At 39.5% G+C, this 8,939-nt stretch overlaps 1 pseudogene; it reads left to right on the forward strand.

Moving 5' to 3' along the window:
- Positions 1-7,760: 7,760 nt before the first annotated feature.
- LOC105003543 lies at positions 7,761-8,298 on the forward strand (annotated as a pseudogene).
- The last annotated feature ends 641 nt before the right edge of the window (positions 8,299-8,939 follow it).

The raw sequence follows: 8,939 nt of genomic DNA on the forward strand, positions 1-8,939 counted from the left end.
CTGATTGCAGTTCTATCACTTGTGAGCTGTGCAACTTTGCCAAGCACTCTAAAGTCTCTGAACCACCTTACAGCTACATTGGAAGGCTGTTATGAGGACTGAATCTGACAGTATATGTAAGGTATTAAATACAGCACACAATAGATATTCAATAAATTATACATACATACACATACTTATACGTGATTTTATAAACATAAAGTGGGGTATTTCCCCAACCATATTTTGTGTAAACTACTTCCAATAAACTTATCTGAGAAAAAGTGTGTCCTTACTGGGAAAACAATGCATTTCATTGGGGGCAGAAATCAAGGTTGAGAAATATTAAACAACTAAATCAAAGCCCCAAATTAATAAATGTCAGAACTGAAAATTGTTGCCTAGACCTGGGGTTGGTAAATTACCATCTGCTGGCCAAATCTAGCCAGCTGTCTGTTTTGTAAATTAAGACTTACTGGAACATGTGCCCATTTGCTAGTACTGTCTATGACTCCTCTATGCTCCATTGGCAGAGTTGAGTAGTTGCTACAGATACAGAATGGCCTGCAAAGTTAGATTACTATCTGACATTCCAAGAGAAAGTTTGCAAACACCTGGTCTAGAGCAGACTAGTGAGAAATGAAGTATATAAGCCCTATCCACAATAATTTTCAGTGGGATTTCAAGTAATTCAAGTATTTTGAACCCTACCTTCTTATGTGGAAAATACTAATCTTGAGTTTTTTCGTCATTACCACTGTGGTGCATTTTTAGGTGCATATTTATATGCGGGTGTTTGAGTATTATATCCTTAGGAGCAAAAGTTTACACTGAACTGGAATGGTTATAATTATTCATTTTCTATTTCCACCTTGCCATTCACTTCTACAAGTATTTTACTGCTGGCTTATATCTTGAAAGTTCCCTTGAGTACCACGATTATGTTGACGATGCTTCCAAACACGGCCATTCCTCATTCTGAGACTCCAGGAAGATTGAGCCACGAGCCTTCTTTCTCTGTCCGTTTGTAGCTTTCTCCAGAGACTCCATATCAAGGAGGGCACAGAGTGATCAGAGTGATGCATTATCACAAAGTCAAATCAGATCCGAGCAAATGAAGAGCAAAAGAGATTAATGGACTTGCTACTTAGAACACATGATAAACCCGGTGATTTGCAGTTTCCATTCAAAGGGGAAAAGTCGAGATTGGAAGACTCTGTGTAGCCTTGTGATAATTTTGCTGTGGAAAGATTTACTGTTCTGCTTTTTGCCTCTTTTCTGGACAAATGGGATTGCATGTTACATGCTTGATTTAAGACTATTTAAATTTTTCTGAATATAATACTATCTCCTCTTCCTTCACAATTCATTATAAATAAATTTGCACAAAATCAAGGGCAGGAGCATATTGATTTAGGTCATTTGTTTCTTTGAAATGAAATAAAACTGTTCCTCCTTCACAGAACTGCAGATAAAAGACACCTGTTTCTGATGGGTTTTGCCTGGCTGCCAAATGGAAAAGAAAAATTGAGTCCCAGCCTCATCATTTACTACCAACACTGTGACCTCAGCCCAGTTGCTGTGCTTTTTTCAGTTTCCTTGTAAGAAAAATGGAAATTAAAAGCAGTAGCTTTCTCATATGCTTGCTTTTATTTTTAAGAATTAATGCCATAACGCATGGGAGACACTTGACATCTAGCAAAAGTTAAGATCAGTAATTTTAGACCAGGACTTGCTTTCTCAAGTCTTTAAGACTTGACAGCTGAAATGACTGAAGTGATTTTCTTTTTCATGTAAAATTCAGCTGAGAGAAGGTGATGAACAACGTATTCTTGGTTGAGAAGGGAAAATTGAGGGAACGGAGCATTTTTTTTTTAACCAACAAAATCCAGACTGAAGCCACCTTTATTGTCCCTGCCATTACAATGATATGTTTGTCTTCTGCTTCATTACTGCATAAGTACCTGAAAAAGTCAAGTGTTGAATATCAGAAAATTCACTGTTTACATAATTTATCAAGAATTTTCAAAATTCTTTGACTTAGAATTTCTTATCCTGGATGTCCACAGAATAGTTTTCTGGGGATCTGTGAAAGCCCTGAAGCTTTAGCTAACATTCTCTGTTTACATTCATTTTCCTGGGAGAAGTTTCATAGCTTTAATAAGATTCTCACTATGGACTTTGATCTATAGATCAAAAGCAAAATTCTATGTAGTATCAGAGGACAAGAAAACTTTAGAAACTTTGGAATTTTGTGAAGATATAACTGTAACTAAGAACTCTGAACTTTACAATAACCTTTTTTTCCCAAGTAAAACTAATGAAAAAGCACTTTATAATGTATAAATGGCAAGAAAACAGCCTAATAAAATAAATAATTACACATCTGTGGCACTGATGAGCCAGCTAAGTACGTTCAGATGACATTTCTGTGGAAGGAAAGTAATTCATTATAATTTAGCAGCACTTTACAATAGATGCTTAACAGACCAGGTGATAAAACATAATCAGTAGAAGCTTTTTAGAAGCTGATGTCGAATATTAGCAAAAAAACCCCTCATATTACTTAATAATTGTGTATTCTATTCAATTAACTATTGCCATTCTCACTGAGAGGCATTAGGAACTGTAAACCTTCAACATTTTGCTCCAGTGTCTATTACTTATAGTTGGGTTTACCACATGCCTATGTAGCCTTCTGTATAAGAGTTTCTTCTTTTTAATATGAAGGAAGTTTGTTGCTTAACTTGAGTGGTGATGGAGGGGAGGGAGTGAGGCAGGCCTCGGGGTGGCAATCAAAGAATTAATCTCCAGTTCACCTTCCAAGAGTAGTCCTAGAAAGATGACTGGAGAGCAGATGCCATCCTTTCTCTGAGTAACAACTGGCCTGCCTGTCTTCCCCACACTATGTGAAAGTCACTCAGTCATGTCCGACTCTTTGCAATCCCATGGACTGTAGCTCACCAGGCTCCTCTGCCATGGAAATCTCCAGACAAGAAAACTGGAGTGGGTAGCCATTCCCTTCTCCAGAGGAACTTCCTGACCCAGGGATTGAACCCAGGTCTTCCGCATTGCTGGCAGATTCTTTATCATCTAAGCCACCAGGGAAGCCCTTAATGTAATGGAAGTGTACAAAGTTATTTACTTAAGCTGTGATAATCTTCAAAAAGACAATGTAGGCTATGTGAGGACAGAGGTTGTAATCTACTCAAATTGAGTTAGGTTAACTACGTAAGGGAAGGGTTTGTTTATGGCTTCCATTCAGTTTAGTTCAGTTCAGTCTCTCAGTTATGTCTGACTTTTTGCAACCCCATGGACTGAAGCACACCAGGCTTCCCTGTCCATTACCAACTTCTGGAGCTTGCTCAAGCTCATGTCCTTTGAATCAGTGATGCCATTCAACTATCTCATCCTCTTTCATCCCCTTATCCTCCTGTCTTCAATCTTTCCCAGCATCAGGGACTTTTCCAATGAGTCAGTTATTTGTATCAGATGGCTAAACTTTGGAGTTCCAGCTTCAGCATCAGTCCTTCCAATGAATACTCAGGACTGATTTCCTTTAGGATGGACTGGTTTGATCTCCTTGATGTCCAAGCGACTCTCAGGAGTCTTTTTTAGCACCACAGTTTGAAAGCAACAAATATTTGGTGCTCAGCCTTCTATAGATCCAACTCTCACATCCATACATGACTACTGGAAAAACCATAGCTTAGACTATGCCTTTGTTGGCAAAGTAATGTACCTGCTTTTTAATATGCTGTCTAGATTGGTCATAGCTTTTCTTCCAAGGAGCAAGTGTCTTTTAATTTCATGGCTGCAGTCACCATCTGCAGTGATTTTGGAGCCAAGACAATAAAGTCTCTCACTGTTTCCATTGTTTCCCCATCTATTTCCCATGAAGTGATGGGACCAGATGCCATGATCTTTGTTTTCTGAATATTGAGTTTTAAGCCAGCTTTTTCACTCTCCTCTTTCACTTTCATCAAGAGGCTTTTCAGTTCCTCTTGCTTTCTGCCATAAGGATAGTGTCATCTGCATATCCAAGGTTATTGACATTTCTCCCAGCGATCTTGATTCCAAATTGTGCTTCATCCAGCCCAGCATTTCACATGATATTCTGCGTATAAGTTAAATAAGCAAGGTGACAATATACAGCCTTGATTTACTCCTTTCCCAATTTGGAACTAGTCCTTTGTTCCATGTCTGATTTTAACTGTTACTTCTTGACCTGCATACAAATTTCTCAGGAGGTAGGTCAGGATGTCTGGTATTCCCATCTCTTTAAGAATTTCCCACAGTTTGTTGTGATCTACATAGTCAAAGGCTTTTGCATAGTCAATAAAGCAGAAGTAGTTATTTTTCTGGAACTCTCTTGCTTTTTTGATGATCCAATGGATGTTGATTTCTGGTTCCTCTGACTTTTCTAAATCCAGCTTGTACATCTGGAAGTTCTTGGTTCATATAGCGTTGAAGCATTGCTTGGAGAATTTTGAGCATTACTTTGCTAGCATGTGAGATGAGTGCAATTGTGCAGTAGTTTGAAGATTTTTTGACATTGCCTTTCCTTGGAATTGGAATGAAAACTGACCATTTCCAGTCCTGTGGCCACTGCTGAGTTTTCCAAATTTGCTGCCATATTGAGTGCAACACTTTAATAACATCATCTTTCAGGACTTGAAATAGCTCAGCTGGAATTTCATCAGCTCCACTAGCTTTGTTCCTAGTGATGGCCCACCTGACTTTGGACTCCAGGATGTCTGGCTCTCGGTGAGTGATCACACCACCGTGGTTACCGTGGAACCATGGTGGAATTTGACTTTGGAGGCCAGTGGAAGACTGAGCCAGACTTGCCTGTGAGTGTCCAGGAATCTCTAGGTCAACAGTTTAACCTCAGGCCAAACAACAGGGAGGGAACACAGCCCCAACCATCAATAGAAAATTGGATTAAAGATTTACTAAGCATGGCCCTGCCCATCAGAATGACACCCCATTTCCCTCACAGTTGGTCTCTCCCATCAGGAAGCTTCTATAAGCCTCTTATCCTTATTCATCAGAGGGCAGACAGAATGAAAACCACAATCATAGAAAATTAATCAAACTGATCACATGGAACACAGCCTTGTCTAACTCATTGAAACTATGAGTCATGCTGTGTAGGGCCACCCAAGACGGACAGGTCATGGTGGAGACTTTTGATAAAACGTGGTCCACTGGAGAAGGGAATGGTAAACCATTTTGGTATTCTTGCCTTGAGAACCCCATGAACAGTATGAAAAGGCAAAAGACGATATCCCCAAGTAAGTATGTGCCCAATATGCTATCAGAGATCAGTGGAGAAATAACTCCAGAAAGAATGAAGAGATAAAGCCAGTTGTGGATGTGACTGGTGATGAAAGTAAAGTCAAATGCTGTAAGAACAATATTGCGTAGAAACCTGGAGTGCTAGGTTCATTAGGGTAAATTGGAAGTGATCAAACAGGAGATGTCAAGAGAAAACACTGACATTTTAGGAATCAGTGAACTAAAATGGACTGGAATGGGTGAATTTAATTCAGATGACCATTATATCTACTACTATGGACAAGATTTCCTAAGAAGAAATGGAGTAGCCCTCATAGTCAACAAAACAGACCAAAATGCAGTACTTGGGTGCAATCTCAAAAATGACAAAATGAACATTGTTGGTTTCCAAAGCAAACCATTCAATATCACAGTAATCCAAATCTATGCCCCAACCACTGAGGCCAAAAAGACTGAAGTTGAATGGTTCTATGAAGACCTACAAGACCTTCTAGAACAACAAAAAAAGATGCCCTTTTCATCATAGGGGACTGGAATGCAAAAGGAGGAAGTCAAGAGATACCTGGAGTAACAGACAATTTTGGCCTTGGAGTAAAAAAAATGAAGCAGAGTAAAGGGTAACAGTTTTGCCAAGAGAATGCACTGGTCAGAGCAAACACCCTCTTCCAACAACACAAGAGACAACTCTACACAGCACATCACCAGATAGTCAATACCAAAAGTCAGATTGATTATATTCTTTGTAGCCAAAGATGGAGAAGCTCTATAGAGTCAGCAAAAAAAAAAAAAAAAAAAAGACCAGGAACTGACTGTGGCTCAGCTCATGAACTCCTTATTGCAAAATTCAAACTTAAATTGAAGAAAGTAGGGGAAAACAACAGACCATTCAGGTATGACTTAAATCAAATTCCTTACAATTATATAGTGGAAATGACAAATAGATTCAAGAGATTAGATCTGATAGACAGAGGGCCTGAAGAACTATGGACAGAGGTTCATGACATTGTACTGGAGGCACTGATTAAGACCATCCCCAAGAAAAAGAAATGCAAAAAGGCAAAATGGTTGTCTGAGGAGGTCTTACAAATGGCTGAGAAAAGAAGAGAAACTAAAGGCAAAGGAGAAAAAGAAATATATACCCATTTGCATGCAGAGTTCTAAAGAATAGCAAGGAGATAAAAGAAAGCCTTCCTCAGTGATCAATGCAAAGAAATACAGAAAAATAATAGAATGGGAAAGACTAGATATCACTTCAAGAAAATTAGAGATACCAAGGGAACATTTCATGCCAAGATGGTTACAGTAAGGGACATAAATGGTATGGACCTAACAAAAGCAGAAGATATTAAGGAGAGGTGGCAAGAATACACAGAAGAACTATACAAAAAATATCTTAATAACCCAGGTAACCATTTCCTTTCCAGGTAACCCATCTCAGTCCCTTTCCTGCGTCCCCAGGTTGGGAAATCTGTCGTGGGCCCTAGAACTTTTTTAACAGTGTGAGAATTTCTTTGGTATAATTGTTCTGCAATTTGTGGGTCATCTGCTTGGTGGCTGTGTGGTGGGGCTAATAGTGACCTCCTCCAGGAGGGCTCATGCCACATGCTGGGTGACCCAGGTCTGCTGCAGCCAGAGCCCCTGTCCCCACTGCAGGTCACTGCTGACCTGTGACTCAGCAGGAGACACTCAGGCACTCAAAGATAAACACTGAATACGGCTTAGTCCTTCCAAAGGAAGAATATTCCATATGCCTACTCTGACCTCTTTCCCTGTCTCCTAGTTAAGAGACCTCACCCCTTTTTTGGAGAACTCCACTATGCTATGCAGGAACTTATTCCTCCTTTTTGTGTCCTGCAAAGTTGAGTGTTAAGTGTAACGGCATCAGTCCCACGTGTGAAGGTGAAGCAACGTGTTCCAATTCCAGACCAGACTCCTGGTCAGAGGGTGGTGCAGATAACCGGCTCACTGGCTCTCTTAAAAAGCAAGTCCATTTTGCCATGTTTTGATTTATGTTCTTATCATATGAAGAAAGAGTAGAATTCCTGTGATTATGACTTTGACCTTGCCCCTAGCAAGACAATAATAGACAATAATATCACTGTTGTTGTGCTAATAGTATTAGGAGGATTTTTTTCCAGTTTACTTTGTCACAAAAGTGTCTATTCCCTAAGATCTAGAAACAGTTGAAAAATAATAACTCTCACTGTCATAATGTAGATGGGAACAAACTGAAGGGTTATAAACACCGGTTATTTATTTGACCCTTCTCAGAATCTCAGAGATTGTGCTCATTCTAAAACAACCTATTTTCTACTAAACTCATATTTGGATGCATGGCAGAGACTATACATTTCACCAAGAGTTATTTTTTAAAATTCAGACATCTTAGAAAGGAAATATGTACATGTTTTTCAATTTCAATTTTTAGGTTAACAAGGAAATATGGTTTTCTGGTAAATAGCTTGAGGTGACTTCTAAAAATGGTGCGCTATTTACTTGACCCAGAAAATCATGAAAATCAAGAGGTTCAAATCTTTGTGGTCACTTTAAGAACACTTGTGAAACTGCCCAGGCCATTAAGATTATGCATATATGAGAAGCCACCAAGTATTTGAAAGATATCACTTTACCAATGTTTTTTGCTCCATCATTACAATGGTGGAGTTGGTAAGTGTGCAAAGGCCAATCAGTGGCGGTGGATGCAGGGTCGATGGCCCAAAAAGACTGCTGAATTTTTACTGCACATGCTCAAAAATGCAGAGAGTAATGCTGAACTTAGGGGCTTTGATGTAGATTCTCTGGTCGTTGAGCACATCCAGGTGAAAAAAGCCCCCAAGATGTGGCACAGGACTTACAGAGCTCATGGTTGGATCAACCCCCACATGAACTCTCCCTGCCACATGGAGATGATCCTTACTGAAAAAGAACATTGTTCCTAAACCAGAAGAGGAGGTTGCACAGAAGAAAAAGATATCCTAGAAGAAACTGAAGAAACAAAAACTTATGACCCAGAAATAAATGGGGCAAAAAATTAATGCAGAAAAAAGTAAAAAAAAAAAAAAAGAAGTATAATAATAATCTAGTCAGAGAGCAGTAGTTTTAGATTTAGATTCTGGTGGATGTCAGGTGGCAGTGAACGTGGGCATGGAGTATGAGTGACCCTTAGGTACCTGTGATAACATACAGTAAGGGAATATTACATGAAGTAACTGCTGAAAGTCCTAAGCACACAATGCCTATTGAATCAGTGTCGTGTAATTCAATACATTTATTTAGTTTTAAAGGAATTAAGGTGCTCACCTCCACTGTTGCTGATGTGGCCATAAGGTTAAATTTAGGCCAAAAGTACCTGGTAGAAATTATGTGTACACTCGTAGGTTTTGCCATTAAAGGTATTGTGAGTGTACTCCCTGGCCCACTCCCCACTTGCTGACTGAAAGCTAATGAGGGCTAGAGGTACCAACTGGGATACACAAATGGAAACCATGATGAGGAAGGGAGAGCCACCCTACCAGTTTCGGACCTCTGTCTGCCTTTGGACTGATGTTTGATGGAAAAATAAACTTCCAGCTAGGTTAAGCTGCTGTCTTGTCTTTTTTTTCTCATTTCCTTCCCCCCTTCCTTTCTGGATCCCTCCCTCCCTTCCTTCCTTCCTTTTC

This window comes from Bison bison, unplaced genomic scaffold, assembly GCF_000754665.1.
Source record: "Bison bison bison isolate TAMUID 2011002044 unplaced genomic scaffold, Bison_UMD1.0 scf7180017864470, whole genome shotgun sequence".
Lineage (NCBI taxonomy): Eukaryota > Metazoa > Chordata > Mammalia > Artiodactyla > Bovidae > Bison > Bison bison.